The sequence below is a fragment of the Notamacropus eugenii genome, chromosome 1 (genome assembly GCF_028372415.1).
Source record: "Notamacropus eugenii isolate mMacEug1 chromosome 1, mMacEug1.pri_v2, whole genome shotgun sequence".
In the NCBI taxonomy this organism is placed as follows: domain Eukaryota; kingdom Metazoa; phylum Chordata; class Mammalia; order Diprotodontia; family Macropodidae; genus Notamacropus; species Notamacropus eugenii.
Window position 1 is genome coordinate 589,637,458 of NC_092872.1, and position 26,081 is coordinate 589,663,538.

At 37.8% G+C, this 26,081-nt stretch overlaps 1 protein-coding gene across 1 annotated transcript in view; it reads left to right on the plus strand.

Annotated features, from left to right (window-relative positions):
• The window catches only part of MACROD2 (mono-ADP ribosylhydrolase 2), a 2,147,078-nt gene that overhangs the window by 1,418,986 nt on the left and 702,011 nt on the right, over positions 1-26,081 (plus strand). The gene's annotated exons all lie outside the window — the stretch shown is intronic.

Below are 26,081 nucleotides of genomic sequence, written 5' to 3' on the forward strand. Positions count from 1 at the left end.
GCACATGCTCATTTGTTCCATTTCCTTCAGCAAAACCAGCAATTAACCATGGATGTCCCCCAAGGTTTTGTCTTGGACTCCCCAACCCCAATCCATGTTGTTTTATTTGGTAATTTAATTACTTCTCACGGATTAAATTATTGTCATATCACTATGTTGATGATTAAGGCCACTAAGTGGCATGGCATATAGAGTACCAGGCCTGGAGTAAGGAAGCCTTATCTTCCTAAGTTCAAATCTGGCCTCAGATACCCACTAGCTGTGTGATCCTGGGCAAGTCACTTAATCCTATTTATCTCAGTTTCCTCATCTATAAAATGAGCTAAAAAAGAAAATGACAAATCACTCCATTATTTTTGCCACGAAAATGCCAAATGGAAAATTGGGTCACTGATACACTGTTGGTGGAGTTGTGAACTGATCCAACCATTCTGGAGAGCAATTTGGAACAGGGCCCAAAGAATAATCAGACTGCATACTTTTTGATCCAGCAATACCACTACTAGGTCTGAATCCCAAAGACATCATGAAAAAAAGGAAATGGACCTACACATACAAAAATATTTATAGCTGCTCTTTTTTTGGTCACAAAAAATTGGAAATTGAGAGGATGCCTGTCTATTGAGGAATGGCCGAGCAAGTTGTGGCTATAGGAATGCAATGAAATACTATTGTGCTATAAGAATGCTGAGCATTTGGATTTCAGAAAAGCCTTGAAACTGATGCAAAGTGAAATGAACATAACTAGGAGAACATTCTATACAATATCAGCAACATTGTGCAGTGATCAACTAAGAATGACTTAGCTCTTCTCAGCAGAAAAATGATTCATGATCATTCCAAAGGACTCATAATAGAAAATGCTATCCATATCCAAAGAGAGAACTGATGAAGTCTGAATGCAAATCAAAGCATACTATTTTCACTTTATTTTTTGTGGGTTTCTTTTGGCCTATTTCTTCTTTCACAATATGACTAATATAGAACTATGTTTTATATATTTGCATATGTGTGTATATATATATGTATATATACATATGTATATATATACATATGTGTGTGTGTGTGTGTGTATATATACATATATATAATCTATATCAAATTGATCCTTGTCTTGGGGGAGCAGTTAAGGAAGGGAGGGAGAAAATTTGGAACTCAAATTTTAAAAAAAAGAATGTTAAAAATTTCTTTACATGTAATTGGAAAAAAAATACTATTTAAGAGGGAAAAAGAAGAAAAAAATCCAAATGGGGTCAAGAAGAGTTGGACACAGTGTTCATGACTGAATAACAATGCTGATGATTCTTAGATCGATTTATATTGCTCTAACCTTCTCTCCTTACCTGCAGTCTCTTATTTGCAACTCCCTATTGGACGTCTCAAACTTGGTTGTTGTCCTTCGTCCTTGAAGAGGACCAAAATGACATCACCATGATAAAGTGAAATTTCAGCGTATCTGCCTGTGGCTCCGAATGCTTTACCACAGGTTGGGCACAGATAGTCCATGTGAATATTCCAAATTTGTGCATCCTGCATTTACTTTGTGCTGTCTCAATTCTGCTTTACTCAAAGAGCACAGTGCCTTTTCTTATGTGAGCATGCCATGCTGAGCGGTCCTGTGCCAGTGTTTCTCATGTTGCACAGTCAAATCCAAAGTTCTTGAGAAAGACCTTGAGCATGTCCTTGTATCATTTCTTCTGGCCACTATGTGATTGCCTGCTCCATGTGAGTTCTCCATAAAATATACTTTTGGGCAAGCATACATTTTGCATTCAAACAGTGTGGCCAGCCCATTGGAGTTGCACTCTCTGAAGCATAGTTTGAATACTTGGCAGTTTAGCTCCAGCAAGGACTTCAGTGTCTGGTACTTTATCCTTGCCAGGTGATCCTCAGAATCTTCCTAAGACAGTCCCATTGACATCTTAAACTCAACACTACCAAACCTGATCCTCATTATCTTTCTCCCAAAATCTCCCTCCTTTCTAATGTCCACCTTGTATTGAACGTCCTCACTATCCTCCCAGTCACTTAGGCTTGCTATCTAGATATCCTCAATTCCTTCCTCTCTCCCAATCTTCTTATTCAATCAGTTACCAAGTGCTCTTGAGTCTACCTTTTCAACATTGTCATATACATCCCCTTCTCTCATTCACCATTATTGTCACCCTGGAGAACCTGATATTTTCCTACCTTTCCAGTCTTCCCATACCTTATTCCCTTCCATGTACTCTGAAATCCAGTTAGACTGAATTCCTTGTTGTTCATTCCACAAGACACTCCATCTCCTTAGTCTGTGGATGTTCACTGATTCTCCCTCATGCCTGGAATTCTCTCCCATTTCTAACTCCTGGCTTTCCTCAACTCTCAACTAAAATTTCAACTTCTGCAAGAACCCTTTCTCATATGTATGTGTATGCAAACACACATATTTTTTGATTTCCTGAAGGCTACACTGCTTTTGAAGTTCTTTGAACTTCGCCATCATTCCCTCATGTTTCCTAGAACATGAAACTTAGAATATAATGTCATTCAACCCACTCATTGTATAGATAAGGGAATTGTGGATCACTTTTTAAATGGATATTTTAAAGCTCATAACTCTGTCCTTCCATCAAAGGGTCCAGTTAGAGAGGCAGAGGGTATTCATGAGATACAAATAGTAAGACTGATTTAATTTCACAGAATAATGAGATATCCTGCAGTGGTGGAATTCTTGGAACATGAAGGCATAATGGAGAGGTCTAAAGATTCTGGATGTAGTGCTTCTTTTTATCATGTACTCCTCTTCAAGCACTCTGTATTCTAGACAAACTGTATTACTGGTTATTTCTTGAACTCAACATTTCATCAGCTACATCCATTCATTTGCTGTAGCCTTTCCACATAGTTGGAATATTCTGTCTATCAGAATTATCTTCTTCCTTCAAGGCTCATTTTAGGCTTAAGCAAACACAGATAGCCTTTCTTTTCCTCGATAGTACTTTCCAGAAAGGCCAGGATTCATGTCAACAACCCCCTTGAAGTGTGGTGAATTAAAAAAAAGTCACCTTCTGCCCCCTTTTTATTCTGAAACCACTCAGAGAAATATTCCCTGATTCCAAGCACCACCAAATTATCTTCGTCCTTTTATATATCTGTTATTTCATTATAGGAGAATAAAATCTTCTTGAAGGTAGGAATTAATTTGAGGTGTGGGTGGGGAGGAGCCTTTCAAGTCCCATAGAAACAAGTTGTATAAGTCCTTACAAAACAGGAAGCAAATCACAAAAGAGCTGCAATGCATTCTCAGATAATGTGAGAAGGAACTAATAAAATAACATTTAATATTTTTTCCAGCTCAGATCAGACCAATAATGAGATTCTTTATAATTATAAATATCACTGTCAGTTTTTCAGTGATTTTCTGAAAGTCAAATGTTATTGTTACAGCCCACTTACTGCCTGTAACTAAGCCTGATCACAAGACACACCAGGTCTGACAGCTAATGGTGTTTCCTCTTCTATTAATTTATTCCTTCAGGACTTTTTATAAAGTTGAAAAGGTCTCTCCTCTCAGGAAAGATAAGTACAGTCAGTTAATCTTGTATAACTGTAGATTATGGAAATACATTGTGTTTGCCAGGAATGAAAAAGGGAGAAATGGCATGTTCAGTTTCATTTTTCTATTCACGTACCATTTGCATATATTTAACATCTCAAAGATAGAAACATTGTCAATGTTTATTATTTTTAGCATTCATGGTACTCAAGCTCAACTTTCCTTGAGGCTTATTCAATGTGAAGTATGGCAAAAGCTCTTTTATGCCTCTCATTTGTAGTATTAAGTCTGAAATCAAAAGGAAAAGCTTTTTTCAACCACCTGCAAGAAAAGCAAACACAGATAACCTTTCTTTTCCTCGATAGTACTTTCCAGAAAGGCTGGGATACATGTCAACAACCCCCTTGAAGTGTGGTGAATAAAAGAAAATCACCTTCTGCCCCCTCTTCATTGTGAAACCACTTGCAGCCTCCTGTTCATCCTCCATGGAACTGAATTCAGTGTTTTCTAGAGCTGCCAGGGACTGTCGAATGGCAGCAGTTTGAGGGGCAGTTTGTGAAAAGACTAACCATAATTGGCAATCCATTTCTTCATTTCCATTGTACAGCCATCTCCGACAAATTAATCACAATCAAATGTTGGCTGCAGTAAGGGGCAACCTATGCGGCACAGAAGAAAAATGAGGCCTCACACTGGTCTGACAGCCTAATCTTTCAACTCACCCCATTAGACTGAACAAGGGGACACTGCGGTTTGCCTGTCACCAGTACCACCCATAAACAAAGTGCTCCCTCTCCATCTTGGGGCTAGGCTGATGTGATAAAGGCCATTCAGTAGCAGCAAGGTATCTCGTCAATCAGTGCTGCAGATGGAGGATCAAATGGATTAGCCCTGATGAGGCAGACTCACCATAGACTGGCTTACAAGATCAGTGGAGATAACATGACCCAAATTAAATACTGAAGAGTGATTTGATGGCTGAACTCCGGAGATTCAGTCAGGTTCTGTGTTTAGAGTGAAATACTTTGACTGTGATCTCTTCAGAACATTTCTGTCACATTTAGCAAAAGCAGTATCTGTCAAACATTTGTGATGTGTATGTGTGTGTGTGTGTGTGTGTGTGTGTGTGTGTGTGTGTGTACACCAGTATACATTATATATCAATCAATTCAATTCATCCTTGACAGTGATTTCATTAGGATGGTGACTCTCCCTATCAATCCATCTATAGATTATTTTGTTAGAGAGTTGGTTGAGAATCAAAGAGGTTAAGACTTGCCCAAGGTCACTCAGTTAATAAATGTTAGAAGTTGGATCAATTTATATATTAATGTATATAATTATGTAATATGATATGTATGCATATATATATATAAATTTATAGCAATACATATTGATTAAGCATTTTTTAAATTATCTGCTTAGCCTACTGTCTTCCAGCCATAGGCAATATAAATAATACAAGTCAAAATCAGAGCTTCTGACCTCAAGGAATTTACATTCTATGGAAGGAAACTTTATTTATCTAAATGTCCCCTATCAAACTCTACTCTTGAAAATATAGTCAAAAGAACAAAAGGAAGCATAAATAATTAGTCTATATGTTGGGATTTTCAGAAAAATGGAGGTTTTGAAGAGGGGTCAGTTGATGGGGGGAGATTAAGATGAGTTCTTATTTTGGAAATGTTGAATTTGAGATGTCTACAGGACATACAAGTACAGCCAAGTGGCACAGTAGATAGAACACCAGTCAGGAAGACTCATTTTCATGAATTCAGATCTGGCATCAGACACTGAGCTAGAGAAAGAAATGGCAAAGCACTCAGGAATCTTCGCCAATAAAACCCCAGATGGGGTCACAAAGAGTTGGACATGAGTGAAATGACCAAACAACAACAAAAACAGGGCCTATGATTTGAGTTATCTAGGAAGTAGTTGGCGATGTGGCACTAGAGCACAGAAGAATGACTGACATCGGATGAACAGATATGGAAGCCATTTGCACAGAGGTGATAATTCAAAGGATGGGAGCTAATGATGTCACCATGTGAGAGAGTATAGAGAGAAAAGAGAAGGGGTCTCAGAACAGTGATGGGAAATGTCAAGAAGGTAGGAGAAGAGACAAACACCATGATAGAGTAAAAAGGACAATGGCTTTGATGTCAGAGGCTGAGGTTCATAGACTGACAGTTGGAAGTAAATGTAGATGACACTGAGTCTCACTTTGTAAAGAAGGAAACTAAATGATCTGTCCAGGGCCACCTAAGAAGTATGTGAGGCAAGATTCAAATGCAGGTCTTCCTGACTCCAAGTCTTTACCAACTATACTACACTGCCTCTTGGATGAGATTACTTTTCTTAATAAGGAATTTCTAGGCTATTCTATGCTACTTTAATCTATCCCATCCTATCTTTTCTAATCCATTCCTATATTACATTGACATCCTTAAAATATACAAGAGAAAATGAAATATGAGCATGTCATCTAAACATCAGGATAATAACCTGTAGTCAAAAGGCATTGCCTTGGGAGAAACTACTTGGTTCATACTGAAATTAGTTTATATATTAGAGCAAAAGTTTTATCACTTGATTATGCTTTTTTTTCTATAAGAACTAGGTAATGCAGACAAATCTAATATAGTCAGGTCAAATAAACAAAACTTAGGTGTGTGTATCAGGGTGGCAATTCATGTATATATTTATGCAACAATTTCCAGGAATGATTTTGAGAACTGACACATACCTTACAATTCAATCATTTTTGCAAAATTTTATACAAAATTCAAACTACCTCTCAACCCTTAGCTTCATTTTTTGAAAATGCCACTATTGATACCATAGTACTATGTTATTTTCTCTTTAAAAAAAACTTCTACGATCAGCCTGTGAGGCTGTAGCACCAATATAATATTCACAGTGCCTATGATGGCCATGAATATTCTAGTGCAATTCTGAATCACGAAATAGAACAGACTCTCCACGTTTAAGACAGAACCAAAACATTTATTGAGACACCATAAAGCCAAATCCACCACAGTAACAAAAATCTATACACAATAACAATGCAGAGGACAATATCATTCCCAACCTTTCCCCCTGCTAGGCTTCCTAGTGGACCTCCTTAAACAAAATCACAAACAAGCTCTTTCACTCAAGCTAGCCAGTTGCCTGCTTGCCTGCATTCTTCCTTGCTCATGTCCAAATTTCCTCTCAGCTCAGCTCTGTTCTAGCTGCTGCCAGAGAAGGGACCCCTTCTCTTTTCTCTCTATACTCTAGCTTTCATTCAGCAAGCTTCTCCCACCACAGGCTCCATGTGACTCATACTTCCATGTGACCCAGGTGGTCACATGGGCCTATTAATGAATGGGAAAAATCTTACCATTTAAATTACCATTACAAAGGCAAGAAGATAAGTATGATTAAACCTATTTAACAAAAGGGAAACTAGGGCAAACATTAAGGAAGAGAGAATGAGGAAAAAAAAGATTCTAGGATTCATGACGTTATTTAGGTCTACCTACTAGCTATATACTTCAACATATGATAAATAGCTTGTTACTTTAAATTATGTTTTGAAAATTTACCTCACTTTAAGAAAGGGTTTAAGGAGATCGTAATTTTAGTTTACCTCCTGCCTCTAATGCTTGCTGTATTTTTATGACCTTGATCAAGCAAGACCCTTAACCTCTTTGGGTCTTATTTTCCTCAGCTATAAAATGAAGGGGGTTTACTAGTTAGCCTCTGAGTTCCCTTCCATGTCTATGTCTATAATTCTGCATTGTAACTCCAATGTCATAAAAATATGTGTAAAGGATGATCAGCCTATTAAATGCTTCACAGAAGTCAAATTGTATGAGGATTGAGAAAAGGCATCAGACTTGGTCATTAAGATTATTCTTGTTGCTTGTCTTTTGTTCTTGAAGAGGACCATTACATCAGGGAGATGATGCCATGACATGAAAGTGAATTGGATTTAAGTGAGGTAAGGCTGTGCAAAGTTACCAGCCTCACTTTCTTCTCTGGAGCCTTCTGGGTCCAGTGATGAGACACAGATCAGGATGACTGGAGGTGTCCCTTGGATTCAATAGGAGATCTCAGAATTTTTAAGCTACAGTCTTTAACAGATCTGTTTGTCTGAGGCAATACCCATTCAGGGATTAAAGACTAGGTAAGAATTGAGGCAAAAGATAGCATAGTTTGACTTCCTAAAATATTCAGTCTGGGAAGGGAAGACCCTCAGTGTTTCTGACCAGCACAGAAACAATTGAAGATTAGGAAAAGGCCATCAGATTTGGCAATTTCAGTTGAATAATGAGTTTGGAAGCTAGATGGAAAAGGGTTGAGAAGTGAGTGAGAAGAAAGAAAATGGAAGCAGTATAAACTATTGTCCACATCAGTCTGGCTCTCATAGATGGGAGAGTGAGTCACCCTCATATAGGGAGTTTGAGGCTTATTATGCAACAGAGGACTCCATTGATTGACTTTAACAGGAGTGTAGTCTTTGCCTTGATGCTAGGGTGACACAAGGCCACAATTACAAATCTCCACTGATAATCCAAGTGATGCAGGCATCACTTCTTCCTCTGGTCTCTGCTTTCAGAGAATAGCTATAGAGAAAGAGCGACAGAGACAGAAACAGAGACACAGAAACACAGAGACAGAGAGAGAAAACTAAGCAGAATTAAAGCAACGACCAAAAGGTCCTCTACGGCCACATAGTTGCTTCACTCACATCAGTTTCATCTGGCTTCTGTTCCCTTCACTTGTCCAATTCTGCAAGTAGCATTGTATCAGCTAGTTTGCATCTACCGATGGTTTCTGCTTAAGCAGAGCTTCTGCTTAAATACTATCCCATTCTCACCCTCAGAATAGTCAGAAGTACCTGGGGCCATGTTTGTTTGGTTTGTGGCCATTTGTTTTGCTTCCTCTTTATCTTTTCATTCACCTCAACAGTTTATCTTTACGTAACTTCCAGGCTTATTTTATGCATCGTTCCTAATAGGTACTTTATAATTGTTTGTTGAGTGAATAAAACATGCTGTATGTATTCATTTATGTCTAAGTATCTATTATAATGTAATTGATAACAAGGCTACGGGAAAATGAGGGATAGCCCTAAAAATAAAAGATACTACATCTAGCAGAGTATTTTGCACAGAGCAGAGACTTAATAAATGTCCATCAAAGTGGATAATAAGAACTAATATTTATAAAGTTCTTTAAGATTTAAGCCCTCCACTTGTACCTCAAGTAAGCAAAAAAGAAAACATAGTACTTTTGAAATAAATATTCTTCATCCACATTCTTTTAAACATATGTAAAATGTCTGCAGTTTTTAAGAGTAAGTTACAGGATAAGATACACATGAAGTTAACTAAACTACCCTTATCATAAGCATTCTCCGATGTCCCTACTGTGGTGTTAAAGAAGTGTTATGTAGCTGAACTGCAGAAATGAGTACAATGATCTTGCCTCTTTTCTTAATGATGTTTATCTTTCCTTTCTGGTAAATGTGGGTTTTTTGGCATGTACCACTGTGTCATCTGGCTTCTATGAAAGTTGGGGGAGGGGGGGAATATTTTAATCCCCAGGAAAAAATAATTTTACATTCCCTAAATCCTTTTCTTTTTTATTATTCCCTATAGGATATTAATATAAAAAAGGGAAGCCTGAGAAAAATTTACACTTGTGTTGAATGATTTTCTCACTGCATGTAAGATTCACTATTACAGACATTATTCAAAAAGTCATTTTCTCTTTTATTGGTTCTACTACTGCTGCTTCACTATCCAAATCAGACCACCAAAGGCTTTGTCTGAAATAAGTTGCATACCTTTGCCCTCCTTGGGGTCTTGTAGCCTCATCTCCACCCAGGCCATCCCTGCTCTACTTCGCTGCTCCTGACTGGATTGCTGTTCTGTTCTCCAAACTTCTGGAACTGTTGGCTCCAGGAGCCCCTAGAGTCTGCAATCATTTCCTAAAGAGCATTTTCTCACTGATGATATTAGACTGGTGTAATAGCAAGTAAAATAGGATCTTTTGCTGTTTTTGTTTTAATATAATCCAGAAGTATAATTTCTCTTTGAATGTGGCTGAGGAGGATCTTTCCCACCCACCCACTGTTGGGTCTGCCCATTTCGGGAAGCTTGATTAGGGGAGTTGTTTTGTAGGAGGGTCCCAAGTACCTTTTGTTTTTTCTATTGAGGTACTGGGTCAGAGGGTCATGTGCTCTGGTTCTAAAAAGTGTATAAATATTCTAAGGGTGAGGTTTTACTTTGGGGCTTAGTTTTTGTAAGAGTGTTTGCTGGGTCAGATGAGGACTCTGGGAACCTGCCAAAGAGGCCCCCCCACCCCCGCCCAGCTTTGAGAACCCAGATGTCGGGGTTGCCTCTCTGGTAACTGGTCAGACAGCTATGCCTGTCTGTTGAATTATGGTCAGGCAGAGGAAATCACGTCTATTGATTACTTTGGGGTTCAGGGTGTTGACTCCCCTGAACTAGGTGAATGATATATGTGATTGACTAAAAGATTGATACATGTGCTTGACTAAAGTGATTGTGAACCCCTTGAAAGTTGCCTTTCCTATTATGTGTGCAGATCTAAGAATCTGTGACAGCAGCCCCCCCCCCCCCCACCCCGTGCATGTTGGGGTGCTTACTGCTACAACTCGTTACTGTGTTTTATCTACCTTTTTAGAATGTAAGATTCTAGAGGTTATAGCCTTTTGTTTTTTGAACTTTGTAACTTTAGCCGCTAGAATATTGACTTATATGTGGTAGTACTTAATTAATTCTTGTTGTTTTGGATTGGATTATCACATCTCCCAGAATTTCAGAGTTGGAAAGGTTGCCCATTACCCTTTCCTACAGTATATTTGGCACCACACCCTAGAGGAATTCTTCTCTTTGACCCGACCTCTGCCTTATACCAAGATCCTATAGGAGATTGTTATCTAATAATACTGTTTGCCTTTTAGTAAGATTTTCCACTAGCCATCCTCACTGCCTCTAGAGGTCTAGTGGAGGGCAGTACTCAGTACATGACTGTAATTAAACAGTCTCCATTTTTCAGGTTAAAATATATCATTATTGTTATTATTATCATTAATAAGCATTCATTAGGTTCCCAAAGTCTGCACAGCATGCATTTTGTCTGTCAGACCTAAATGGTATTCCTTTCGTTTCTGAGAAGTGCTAAAGTGTGACTTGAGGGGACACTAAAGACGTCCTTCTGTCTGCTCCTTCACCTCTTGAATTTTGTTATGGCACCCAGAGTCCTTTAATGAAAAAAAGAATGCTGCAGCACGCCAGCATCAATGTATGGGAATTCAGCCTTCAGTTACCCTAAGTTTCACAGCACTGGAAGAGACTACATTGAATGCACTGGGGTCTGAATATTAAGATGAAGGCCAATTAACTATTCTAAACATTGACCAGTGTCTTGTGCATAGTCTCGACTTTATGGAGCAGATCATTACCCAGGTTTGAAAAATGAATATTGGGTTTATGGAAAATGCTTAACACTTGGAAAGGTGTCTCTCTAGCCAATTGTTGGTATAGGTTGTAAGCTTTAGACAAGGCAATCATAATAGGTTTTCAATTGATATACTTTTATGACCTCATGTCATCAATCATTTTCTTAGGCTTTAATGACTGTAAGGTAGTTATGCTATTTCCATAATGGACATTAAACATTACTACTCCAATAGGTTTACAGGCATGCTTTTCATTGCTAGTTGTAAACATCCTTCAGTGCCTGGTTCCAATCTCTGAAACTTCTTCCCTTCCCCCAGGCCTTTTCTTACCCAACAAACAGCCAGTTGCTGGGCAGCAAACGGTGGTTTCTAAGCTGGGATAACTAGGGGGTTCATGTCAGACTTTTCATTTTCTCTTAATCCTGTTATCCATCTGACAAAAGAAGAGATGAGTTACCAAGAAAATCCTGCTTAAGATTCCATTGTCCATTTTCAGGAAAGATTGAAAGGGGGCGCAGGGTGGAGGGGAGAGTCAGGAATACAACACCAACAACAAAAATGAATCTGAGGTCTAAGTGCTGGAAAGAAATGCTTTGTCTCATATCTCCGATGAAAGTTGGCTGACCTGAAGAGAGAGAATAATAGGTATTTTCCATTCATTTCAACTTTTTCCATTAAAGTTTTTTTCATGTGATCTATGGATCTAAACTCTCCGGTAGCCTAGCAATAATTCACCAATACCCAATGGGTTCATTTAATAGGGCCGCATTAGACTCAGAGCTCCTGTTTAATCACAGCTGTCAACCATGCTGTAGATAATGAGTGTGCATATCGGTGCTGCTTCTCTGTCATCCTTAATGGAGATTCCAGTTGGTGGCAGCTCATACCAGACCAGTTATCTTGTGGGTTGATTAATGAGTTGTCACTATTTTATTGAATATAGGTAATCAGAAGCAGACATAGAAGTCAGTGCCTTTAGCATCTAAGCAACCCAGAACATTCAACAGGTGATAAATGAAACTGTCAGGGATCTTTAGAGGTGTGATTTATGTACATAGGCTTGGATTATTGCACTGACTCTGAGACTTTTACAAACCTCAGCCAAATTACATACGGTTTCCATCAAAGAATTCACTGTTGAAATGTTGCATTGCTTTGAGCAAATAATTGTCAGGGTTGTCAAAATCCTCTCCTAAGGGGCAGTCTATGAAGTTACAAGTGTGGAATTTCAAGCATCTGTTGGATAATTAATTACTCCAAAGCTTTAAAAGCACTTTTTAAACTTCCGATTTTTTGTTCATTACAGTCCTGCTCCTTTTACCATATTGATTAAAATAAAATGGATGCTGACTGGACTCTAGTTTCTATTCAATTTTCTTTCTTTTTCTTTCCAAGATGGGATGTGATTGACATTTTCACCCATGAGAAAGGCTCATGTCATAAATCTACAAAACAAATGAGTTTCTTCTTTATCAAATCTATCTGAGATTAACTGGATACAAAGCTGGACAGAGGAATTGGTTTGGGTGATGGATCTTTCCAGTAACATGCTTTTTACCAAATGCTTCTGGAAGATTGAATTTATTAGTAAAAAAAAAAAAATGCTGTTTGAAAATGATTGTTGGGATTATTTAATTATTAGAAACTCCAACAATTCCAGAAGTTTCTGAGGAATAATAGCAGATTCTTAAATTTAGAAGTGACCTCAGAAATCACCTAGTTTAATGCAAGTCCAAAAAAAAAAAAAGAGAGAATCCCATGTATACAACATACCTGTCAAGTGATCATCTAGCATTTCTTAAGTACCTATAGTAAAGGGAAACTACTTGCTTCTAGTGGTGGCTCACTCATTTTATGGTACTCTAATTGTTAGGAAGTCTTTCCTTATATAAGATCCGAACCTGTCTCTGTCACTTCTCCCTCTTGCTTCTAATTCTCTGACCTAATAGTACGAGTCAAATCTATTTTTATTTTTTTATGCGATAACCCTTCAAAAACTTGATCGCAGTTCCCCTCTAAATATTCTTTTTTTCTGTGACAGACTTATCTACTACTTTCAATCCTTCCTCATATGGCCTGGTTCTGAGGCCTTTAGCTCTCCTGTTGCCTTTCAAACATGCTATCCAGCTTATCAATGGCCTTCCAAAGTCCTTCCCAGAACAGAACACAACACTCTAGATGTGGTTGGATCATAGTGGATGACAGAGGAATCATCTCCACTGTAGTCCTGAATATTTTGCTTTGCCAAATAGAGTTTAAAATTACATTAGCCTTTTTGACCATCATAATACACTGTGGTTTACTAAAAGCCCTCAGACCTTTTTCTGTTATTTAGATATTAAACTGGCTTCTTCATCTAATATTTTAGAAGTTATTTTTTAAGCCAAAGCATAAAAGTTTATATTTTCCTCTATTTAATTTCGTTTTACTAGCTTTGGCTCATTGTTCTCACCTTTCAAGTCTTTTATCCTGAATTGTGTGATAGCTATACATCTCAGCAACGTGTTATCTGTAAATGTAATCATTTTTATCATTGATCCAACTGATTGAGAAAAATGTTAAATAGCACAGGGCCAAGAATAGGTTTTTCCAAATTAGTATCAAAAGATTACATGCTAATTCTTTGGGTCCTCAACCAATCCCCAGACCAGCAAAGGGCACCACCATCAGGCCAAACTTCTTCAACTCTTCCTCAAGAAGGGCATGAGACTGTCAAATGCTTCGCAAAATCTAGGTGAGCTCTCTATCGGTGATATTCTACTTGTCAAGGAGTGTGGAAACACTATCTTTAAAGGAGGAGAGGTAACTGGCCTAGGCAATTCTGGATGCAGCCATCCTGTGTCCTTTAAATTGGCTCTTTCTTTTCTAGATCTTTATTATCTCTCTAATAAAACTTTCAAGAATTTGTCCAAGAATAAAAGGCAAATTCACTGCACTGTAATTTGCAGACTCTATTCTCTTATATTTGAAAGTCAGAACATTTTCCTTTCTCTAAACACACATTACCTCTCCAATTCCTTGCCATCTAGAGAATGCTGACAGTGGTCTAGAAATCACATGTGCAGTTCTGACAAAACACAGATTGGTGTCATTTAATAAGCCTCGTCATTTGAGCTCATCAGAGGCAGCTAAGTGCCTCCTTACTACTACCTCACTTGTTATCTTCAGTATCAATTTCCTTTTTTGCCTTTTTTTTTATTGTTGCTTGGTCCTTTACACTGTAAATATTATTCTCTTTAACAGAAAAAAAATAGAAGCAAAATAAGAGATGCCCCCTTCCCTGAGTCTGTCCATCGTCAGTTCCTTATCATATTGTTCACTATGACCAGAAATCCTGCCCTTTCTATATGCTCTTTTTTTCCCTGAGTATAAGTAAAAAAAAAAACCAAGCATCATCACATTTAATCATCATAACAGCTCTGTGAGATAGGTGCTGTTATAATCTCCATTTTATAGATGAGAAAGTGAGACCCAGACTGGTTCATAGGATAACAGATTTATAGCTGGATAGGACTTTGGTCTCATTTTATGGATGAAGTGGCTGAGGCCCAGAGAGACGTGTCCAAAGTCACACATGTAGTAAGTAGTAAAGGGAAAAATTTAAAACCCAATCTATTTGACTCCATCTTCTGCTGCACCATGAGAGTTGTGATTCCCCCAGGGTTGCTCAGTTAGAAAGGGTCTGAAGTGGGATATCAAACCAGATTTTCTTGACTCCAAACTTTGAACTCTCTCTGTTTTGCCATGATACTTCCCTTATGAAATGTTCTCATAATTTAGCTAGTTAGGATTAAGGGTTTACTCTACAGCTACTGAATAACATGAAATTATTGTCTAATATCATTTGGCCCCATGACCTTGGCTTCCTTAGCACCATTGTCTAATCAACTGTGAACCTGTCAAGAGATAAATGACAATGTTGATTTTATGGCTCACCTATTTCAGATAATTGCTATCTATGACTATATGCAAAAACAAATGAACCATGATACCTAAAACATAAGTCTGCCTAGTTCCCTGCTGCCAGTCTTCATGATTGATACAACCTACAGTCCTTTTGATTATATAGTAGATCAGTAATGAACTACAAGCCTGACATCATACTGCCAGTGATGCCCACTGAATGCCTTCTTTGCTAAGATACCAGCTAAGGTTCAACTTCAGTTTTAATTTCCTAGTGTTTCTTTTGTGCTTTCAATTAGCTTCAGTTACAATTCATTCTATATACATTTATTAAACTATTAACATTTTTCGCCTCTTATGAGTTTTAGGTCATTGATTTGTCTTTCCTTTCTTTGGTGATTATATAATCTTTTAGGATACTACCAGCTCTAAAATTATAGGAATCTATGAGTTAGTTATTTTTCATGCTCAAAACTTTGTGTTACATTATTTCATGGGCAGCAAAATGATATGTCAACAAATTAATATGAATTTATTAACAACTTACTGTGTGCCATGAACTGTGTTAAATACTGAGGATAGAAATAATGTCAAAATTTGTCATTTCTCCCAAAGAACTCACACTCCAATGGGTCCATACAAGATAGAGAGAGCAAAAGGAAGGCAACCTGGAGGGGAAGGTTCTGAGTAGTGGTGGGAGACTGGGAAATACCTGCAGATGGTGGGAGTTGAGCTGAGACTTGAAAGAAACCAAGGAAGCTTAGAGGTATAAATGAGGGAGAACATTGTAGAAATCGATGATAGCCAGTTAAAAGGCAAAAAGGAGAGAACAGAGTATTGTGTCTAACTTCCTTAGCTGGAGGGGAGGTAAGTATAAGGTGACAGAAACATTAGGAAAAGGTTAGCTATTGTTAGACCTATGCTTTAGGAAAATCATTTTGGTAGCTTGGTAGAAGATGGACAGACTGGAGGCAGGGACACCAATTGAAGGCAAAAGGTGATGAAGTGAACTAGGTGTAAAGGGAGAGCTAGCCCTGGGTTCTGCCCCAATGTATACTGACTGTGTGTCCCTGAATAAGTATCTTAATCTTGTCATGCCCCTAGGCAATTCTCTAAAAGAAGGTCTGGTTCTTCATTGGTAGAGCAAGTATCTCACATGGATCTGCCTACTCAGGTGAAATCCTAGATAAAACAAAACAAACCAAAGCAGTTTCCTGCTTTTCATACCTCTTCCCAGAACAATCACAGTTTCTGTAAGTAGATTGTAATGGGCACAAAGAAGAGATCCAAACAAAAGATAGGGAAATTTGGAAGAATCCTTTCAAATGAGAGAAGAAACGAGGACAACTTCAAAGAATAGATGAGGCTTAATGGAAGAGAAGGCTTCATGTAATAACTGAAGTAAAAAATGAAAGTAATTGTTTCATATCATATTTTAAATTTATGTAAACTAAAAGAGACACAGTTTAGAAGTGAACAGAGATCCTGCCTGGGAGGCAGAGAATCCTAAATTCAAGATCCAGTCTCTGACACATATTAGTCTATCTGGTCAAGTCAATTAACCTCTCATTGTCCCAGGCAACTCTTTAAAAACTAGACACTTCAGAGCAGGTAGCAATATGGAGAATGAGTTCTCTCAGTAGGAATTATCCTAGCACATATGGTTAAAAAAAACTACCTAACATTTCTGTAAGACATATTGGAGACCTAGAACAGTTACACAGACAAAGCAGAACACTCTTTAATTCCTAAACAATTTTATTCAGTTTGAGGTTCATTGTATATGTTTGTTTAACAGGTTTGTCTTTCTAGTTAAGTTTATCTTGGGCTAATATTAAAATGAGTTCAGAACATGAAATATTAAAATATTAAAATCCTCTTCAAGCACAGGGCAGAAAAAGAGAATTTGAATATCATCTTGGTGACTGAGTGTGTCTGCTGGTCTCCAAAGACCAGCCCAGCCCCTTCTGTAAAGTTCATCCTAAAGTTGCTATCACAGGCAGGGTGGAGACTAAGCATTGCATTCTTCAGCCGCAGTGACACTAAAAATGAGAGGGATAAAACCATAATGATAGCTTACCTTTGTACAGCCATTTAAGCTTTTACACAATGCTTTACATACCCCATTTCATTTGATCATCACAACTCAATGAGGCAGATGCTTTTATTGTGTCCATTGATATAGGAAACTTCCTGATAAAGAGTACCCCTTTATCAATGCAGGGCAGCATCTTCTCCCTGAAACGTAGAGCCTTGGAGAGTTGCCTCGAACACTCTGATCTTCATAACTACCTTTTGAGGTAAATGCTACAGGTATTATAATTCCCATTTTCCAGATTAGCAAACTGAGGCACAGAAAAGATAAGTGATTGCCTTTGATCACATGTATGGTGAGCATCCAAGGTGGGATTCAAATTAAAATCTGAATCATAATCCATATCCTATGCTGTCTTACTAAACTTTGATGTATTATTGCCTGGGCATTACTGGCATGAATGAATTCTTTTTTCAAATCTTAAATCAAATCATTATATATACACACATGTACATATACATACACACACACAGATAAACAGAGAGAGTTAGTTGGCTGCACTATTTCCAGTGTCTGGTGTGCCCTCCACCTCAGTGTTGACTATTGAAATCATGACTTTCCTATGTGCCCTGGCTAAAATGTAAATGCAATACACTTCTTTTGTGAAAGGAGACCATAGTCAAAAGTGATTTCTCCATTCTCTAAATCTAATTCTCTAAATCTCATGGTATTACATGTCTCAGATGGACTCATTATGCTCCATTTTTTATTCTATTTATTTGTGTACATGTTCCCTCTCTCCTCCACAAACTCCTTGATGAAATGGACTATTTGTGAATATCTTGAGTATAGTAGACACCCAATACATTTTTGCTGCAAGAGCAAATATATTAACCAGCAAAAAAATCTGTCTTTTGTGGCTTTCTTCGGCGTTAAAGCGAAAGACAAAATTGCATTTCTGTTACTTTGTTTTCCTTTGCTTAAAAAATGCACAATCAGTGGTGTTTTATTAATTAGAATAGGTGAGCCAATTAAATGCTTTAAAACTACCTAAAGTATGTTAGAATCCTGCTGAGTGAAAAAGATACATATGTACACATGGAGACACCAGATGGAGGGCCCCTTTTGCCAAACTGTGAAGTATTAAAAGAACAATTCTCCTAAAATATCCTCAGGTAAATGAGGAGAGGCTCTTGGAAGATGAATGACTAAACTCTGCATCCAGTTTGACTCTGTGTACACACACACACACACACACACACACACACACACACACACACACACACACACACACACACACCACTTTCATATATGCAGCTATTTTGTTTTTCTTTTACCTTTATTTGTCCCTTTTGTTTTTTTTAATATTAATGTAGTTACCTTGTTTACAAACACTTCCTTCTAACAATGAAAGAGCTAAACAATACCAGTTGACATGAACTGAGTTGGATAACATGCACAAAATTCTGAACCTCTATAGTCCTTCGTATCTATAATGACAAAAGGGGGCTATATTTCATTATCTTTTCTCAGGGACCAAGACTTGTTGTTTAGATGATTTGAGTTTGTGTACCTTAATGGATTATTTTCATTAATATTATTGGAGTGGTTTTATATTATATGGTTCTGCTTTCTTTACTCTAGATCAATTCATACTAGTCTTCTCCTTTTCCTCTGAATCCCTCATAGTCATTCTTTTTTCTTACAGTACTTTCATCCTATATCACAACTTGTACCATTATTTCCTAATTCATGGGCACTGGGATCTGGGCTCTTGCTTCTGGAAAGCAGTCAACCAAATTTTAACTCTCCTTGTGCCATAACCATTCTACCACTAGCATCCTCCATGGGCTTGCTATAGATGTCTTAGCCTAAGATATCATTTAATATAGTGCAATATCACACTATATTTGGGACAGAGTTATCCTCATAGACTGTATAGAATCAGTGGGTATTTCAGAGGTCATTTAGTATGATGCCTTTCTACTGTGTGAAGCCCCTTTTGAACCTCCCTGAAAAATGGTCACACAGCCAATGGAAGACCTCCAGTGATATGAAAATCATTACCTCATTAAAGAGACTCTTCCATTTTGGGACAACGCTATTTTTAAAAAAATTATTTATTTTCAGTTTTCAACATTTACTTCCAGAAAATTTTGAATTTCAAATTTTCCTCCCATCTCTTCCCTTACCCTACCCCAGGACAGCATATATTCTGATTATCTTTTCCTCCAATCTGCCCTCCCTTCAATAACCCTCTCACCCCATCCCCTTCCCTTCTATTTTCCTGTAGGGTAAGAAAAATTTCCGCACTCCATTGCCTATATATCTTATTTCCTAGTTGCATGTAAAAACAATTTTTTACATTCTTTTATTTAAACTTTGAGTTCCACATTCTCTCCCATCCCCCCTCCCCATCCAGCCTTATCGAGAGGGCAAGCAAGTTGATATAGGTAATACATGTGTAGTCATACAAAACACTTCTGTAATAGTCATTTTGTGAAAGACTAACTATATTTCCCTCTATCCTGTCCTGCCCTCCTTTTATTCTATTCTCTCCTTTGACTTATCTCTCTATCAAAGTGTTTCCTTCCAATTTCCCCTTCCCCCAATCTGTCATCCCTTCTATTATTCCACCTTTTTTATCCCCTTCTTCCCTGCTTTCCTGTAGGATAAGATAAAACTTCCATCCTCAATTGAGTGTGTATGTTATTCTTTCCTGAAGCCAAATCTGATGAAAGGAAGGCTTACTTATTCCCTCTCATCTTCCCCTTCTCCCCCTCCATTGTAAAAGCTCTTTCTTGCCTCTTTTATGTGAGATGAATTACTACATTCTACCTCTCCCTTTCTCTTTCTTCTAGTACATTCCTCTCAACACTTAATTTTCTTCTTTAGATATCATCCCTTCATATTCAGCTCACCCTGTGCCCCCCCTTTCTCTCCCTCTCTCTCTCACCATATATATATACATACACACACACACACACATACATTTACACACACACACACATACATATATATATATATACACACACACACATATATATACATACAAACACATATATACATATTCCCTTCAACTATTCTACTACTGGTACAGGTATCAGGAGTAACAAATATCATCTTTCCATGTAGGAATGCAAACAGTTCAACTTTAATAAGTCCCTTATGGTTTCTCTTTCCTCTTTACTTTTTCTTGCTTCTCTTGAGTCTTATATTTGAAAGCCAAATTTTCTATTCATTTCTGATCATTTCAACAAGAATGCTTGGAAATCCTCTATTTCATTGAAATTCCAATTTTTCCCTTTGAAGTATTATACTCAGTTTCACTGGGTAGGTGATTCTTCATCTTAATCCTATCTCTTTTGAACTCTGGAATACATTAGTCCAAGCCCTCTGCTGCCTTAGCGTAGAAACTGCTAAATTGTGTGTTATCCTGATTGAGTTTCCACAATACTTGAATTGTTTCTTTCTAAATGCTTGTAATATTTTCTCCTTGACCTGGGAACTCTGGAATTTGGCTATAATATTCCTAGTACATTTTTCCTTTTGGGATCTCTTTCAGGAAGTGATCAGTGGATTCTTTCCATTTCTATTTTACTTTCTGGTTCTAGAACCTCAGGGCAGTTTCCCTTGATAATTTCTTTTTTTTAAAATTATTTATTTTTAGTTCTCAACATTCATTTTCACAATATGTTGAGTTCCAAATTTTCTCCCCATCTCTCCCCTCCCATGCCCTAAAAGACTGTGCATTCTGATTGCCCCTTCCCCCAATCTTCCCTCCTTTCTATCACATTCCTCCCTTCCTTTATCCCCATCTTCTCTCTTTTCTTGTAGGGCAAGATAGATTTCTACACCCCATTACCTGTATTTCTTATTTCCCATCTGCATGTAAAAATAATTCTCAATATCCATTTCTAAAACTTTTGAGTTCCAACATCTCTCTCTTCCTTCCTCCCAACCCATTCCCACTGAGAAGGCAAGCAATTCAATATAGGCTTTATGTGTGTTGTTTTGCAAAAGACTTCCATAATAGTCATGTTGTGAAAGACTAACTCTATTTCCTTCCATCCCATCCTGCTCCCTATTTATTCTATTCTCTCTTTTGACCTTGTCCCTCCCCTAAAGTATTTACTTTTAATTACTCTCCCTTCCTATTTACCATCTCTTCTATCAGCTCCCTACCTCACTTATCCCCATCTCCCCTACTTTCCTGTAGTGTAAGATAGATTTTCATATCAAATTGAGTGTGCATGTTGTTGCCTCCTTTAGCCAAATGTGATGAGACTAAAGTTCACTTTTAGTCTCTCACCTCCCCCATTTTCCCCTCCATTGAAAAAGCTGTTTCTTGCCTCTTTTATGAGAGATAATTTGGCCCATTCTATTTCTCCCTTTCTCCTCCTAATATATTCCTCTCTCACCCCTCAATTTTATTTTTTTAGATATCATCTCTTCCTATTCACCTCACCCTGTGCCCTCTGTTTATATGTATATAATCCCTTCAACTACCCAAATACTGAGAAAAGTCTCAAGAGTTACAAATATTATCTTATATAGAAGGTAAATAGTTCAATTTTAGTAAGTCCCTTATGATTTCTCTTTTCTGTTTACCTTTTCATTCTTCTCTTGTGTTTGAAAGTTAAATTTTCTATTCAGCTCTGGTCTCTTCATCAAGAATGCTTGAAAGTTTTCTATTTCATTGAATGACCATTTTTCCCCTAAAGTATTATAGTCAGTTTTTCTGGGTAGGTGAATCTTGGTTATAATCCTAGTTCCTTTGACTTCTGGAATATCATATTCCAAACCCTTTGATCCTTTGATGTAGAAGCTGCTAGATCTTGGGTTATCTTGATTGTATTTCCACAATACTCGAATTGTTTCTTTCTGGATGCTTGCAATATTTTCTCCTTGACTGGGAACTCTGGAATTTGTCTACAATATTTTTAGTAGTTTTCCTTTTGGTATCTCTTCAGGAGGTGATTGGTGGATTCTTTCAATATTTATTTTACCTTCTGGTTCTAGAATATCAGGGCAATTTTCCTTGATAATTTCATGGAAGATGATATCTAGGCTCTTTTTTTAATCACTATTTTCAAGTAGTCCCATAATTTTTAAATTATCTCTCCTGGATCTATTTTCCTGGTCAGTTGTTTTTTAGATATTTCACATTGTCTTCAATTTTTTCATTCTTTTGGTTTTGCTTTGTAATTTCTTGGTTTCTCATAAAGTCATTATCTTCCATCTGCTCCATTCTAATTTTTAAAGAACAATTTTTTTCTGTGGGCTTTTGAATCTCCTTTTTCATTTGGCTAATTCTTCTTTTTAAAGCATTCTTCTCCTCATTGGCTTTTTGGACCTCTTTTGGCATTTGAATTAGTCTATTTTTAAAGATGTTATTTTCTTCAGCATTTTTTTGGGTCTCCTTTAGCAAGCTGTTGACTCACTTTTCATGTTTTTTTTGCATTGCTCTCATTTTTCTTCCCAATTTTTTTCTCTACCTCTCTTACTTGATTTTCAAAATCCTTTTTCAGCTCTTCCATGGCCTGAGACCATTGCATATTTATTTGGGAGGTTTTCTATGCAGAAGCCTTGACTTTTATATCTTCCTCTGATGGTATGCATTGTTTTTCCTCATCTGAAAAGACAGAAGAAAATACCTGTTCACCAAGAAAATAACCTTTTATAGTCCCTTTTTTGGGCATTTTCTCAGCCAGTTACTTGACTTTTGAGTCCTTTGTCAATGGGAGGGTATACTCTAGGGATCTATAAGTTCTCAGTTCCTCCATGGTGGCACAATCAAGGGAGAAGAGTTTGCTCCTCTTCTGGCCTGTACTCTGGTCTGGGAGCAAACAAAAGCACTCTTCTGTGCAGGATCTGCAAGTAGAATTCCCTGTACAGAGCCTCTACCAGCTCCAACAGCCAGTGCTACTCCTCACTCCAGGGCTGCAACTCAGGGCTGAGTTCCAGATCACCTGTTTGATTCTCCCAGTGTCTTTAGGAAGAGGATTCTAAAAATGGACCCTGCCACCTGTGGTTGACTGGGGCCAGGGCTAGGTCTGGACCCTGCTCCCTTCTCACCCTGGTGAAGGGCTTTCTCACTGATATTTGAACTTGTCTTTAGCATTTGTGGGGTGAGAAGTCTGGGAACCATAGCTACTACCTGTGACTCTGTGCCCTGAAGCCTGCTCCAGTCCTGTCCCAGATGAGCTACATGGCCAAGGCTGGGCTGCACTCCATGCCCACTTCGGTAGACCTTTCCTGTCAATCTTCCATACTGCCTTGGGCTGGAAATCTCTTTCACTCTGTCGTTTTGTGGGTTTTGCTGCCCTGGAATTTGTTTAGAGTCATTTTTACAGATATTTTATGGGCTGTGGGGGGTGAGCTTCTTTTCTCAGTTTTTCCTCTATTTCTCCTACTTGATTTTCAGAATTCTTTTTGAGCTCTTCCATGGCCTGTGACCATTTAATATTTTTCTTGGACTCTTTGGATACAGGAGCTTTGACTTTGTTATTTTCTTCTGATTGTATGTTTTGATCACCAATGACATAAGAAAATACCTCTTCACTGAAAAAGTAAGAATCTATAGTCTGTTTCCTTTTCCCTGGTTTGCTTATTTCCCTAATCAATTACTTGACTTTTGAGCTCTTTGTTAAGTGCAGGGCTCCAGTAACAGCTTCTGCTTCAACAGTTACTGTTGCCACCACCCTGGGGCTGGGGACAGACCATACTTCCCTCTCAGCCAGGTGAAAAACCCTTTCCACTGACCTTCAAAGCTACCTTTGGCCTTTGTGGGTTGAGAAGTCTGGAAACTACAGCAGCTGCCAGTGATTCAGTCTCCTAAGGCCTTCTCCAGCTCCCTTCTCACAGGTGCAGCCCATGGAGATATGTGCTCAGCTCCCACCCTGGTGCAATGGATGCTTCCTCTCAATCTTCCAGATTGTCTTGGGCTGGAAATTTGCTTCAGTCTGTCATTTTGTGGCATTTGCTCTTCTAGAATTTGTTTACAGTCTTTTTTTTTTTGAGGGGTTTGGGGGGAGAGCTGTAGCAGATCCCTGCTTCTACTCTGCCATCTTGACTCTGCCCCCCAGGACAACTCTATTGTAAAAAGAAGTTTTTATGTGGTTGGTTAACAACCAATCAACCATCCATTGCTTCTAGACCAGTACTCCAGGGTCAAAACAAAACAATTCTAAAACCTTTCTTTCAGGTCAGCCTTTCAACTATATCAAAAAAATAATTATGACAGCCATGGTATAGTGGATGAATAATGTGTCTTGGAGCTAGAGAGAACTGAATTTAAGTCCTGTCTTTGACACATACTGCCTATGGGATACTGGGCAGGTTATTTAATGTCTCAGTGTTCTAAGAAATTCTATAAGACTTCAAGTTTCAGAGAAAATGCCAACCTACACTGGCAGGAGGAGTTTCATCATTCCAGAGTTACTCATATCAGTGAAATCATGGGTGTATTGCCTATCTGTCTGTAGGTCTATCTGTCTATTTATCTATCTATCTACCAAATAAAAGATCACTTTGCTTTAGAAACATAAGTTGCTTTTCAAAGTTGTCACCTAACAAGAATCACCTAAATCTTACATCCTTTAAAGAAATAATGGTAGCACAAATTTGTTTGTGATCAAAATGGGTCATTGAACTTTTGGGAGGAATGTGAAACTATTAATCAACAACGAACAAGTAATTAATACAAGAATCCTTGAACACAGCAAATCTCTAATGGGAAGCAGAGTAGGAAGAAAAACTGTAGCATCAAGTGGCCCAGAAATTGAGAACAAAGACAATGGAAAAGTTGAAAAATTCATAGAACTGAATATCAGACTTAAACTAGTTTTGTTGTTTTGTATTATTTGTATGGGCTTCTTAGCAGCTGACCTTGCTAGAACTTCTTTGCTTCTATGGTAACTCTTCCTTCTACTTTTGTCACGTTCCTACAGTCTTGCTACTGAGATCTCACTCTTACCTCTTTCATCGTTGACAATGTTCATCCCTTATGCCTTCCATCACTGCACTTTGTCTGTTGCTTCATGATGTAACAAGAACTGTAGGATAGAGTACATTTTCTCTGGGCAAGGCCAAAAGCAGAGCCTGATGGGCTTTCTCTTTGTCTTAGCAGTCAGTCAATCAACCTGTATTTATTGAGCATCTACCATTTTCTCAACCCTTTTCTAGGCACCATGAGATATTCAAAAGAACTATCAGCCATGGTCCTTGCCCTCAGAGTGTTCAGAGTTTAGTTGAAGTGAGAAGACAATTCAAGAAAACTAACACATAAGAAATAACGAGAGAACAGTTTCAGGCTTAGCTGTATAGCGCTGAATATAATTTAAGTATGAATTAGAAAAGAGACTTTAATAGTTGGAGGTTTCAGTAGAGGAGAGGGGACTTAACCTAGGCTTGAAGGATGAGCAGGAAAGATATTTATGCCTCTGTGAACATAACGAGTGAATATAGAATGTTGGATATGAAAATGATGGGGAGACCAAACTGACTAGAGTAAAAGATGACTATTGGGGAACATAGAGTCATAGATTTAGAGTTAGAAGAGAGCTCAGAGATTATTTAGTCAAACTCCTTTATTATACAAATGCAGAGCCTGAGACCCAGGGAGGTGAATTGCCTTATCCAAAGTCAGCAGAGCCAGAATAGTAGAAATTAGAGCTGAATAAGTAGTGGACTACATAGTATAGTAATCATTTTTATTTAAATATGAATCATATTTATTTATTTATTTTGTGTCCTAAACACCTGGGTATGAATCTTGATTCTGATATTCACTAACTATAGATTTGTACTCTGCAAAATGGGAATAAGAATACCCTTAGTACTTACTTCATGAGGTTTTTGTGTGTATCAAGTAAGATATTGCTTGTGGAACATTTTTAAATTTCACATTTTTAAATGTCATTTCTTATTATTATGATGAGTCTTGAAAACCAGGCAGAAAAGTTTGAAGTTGATGTGGCAGATAAGTGGAATCCTTTCTAGGTTCTCAAGCAGGGAAGTAACTTAATGAAACTATTCCCTATTGTGTGCAATTTGAATTCTTCTGTACTTTTATAGAATTATAATATCATTGATAGGAATTCCTCCTTCACTGACAGAGCCTGCAA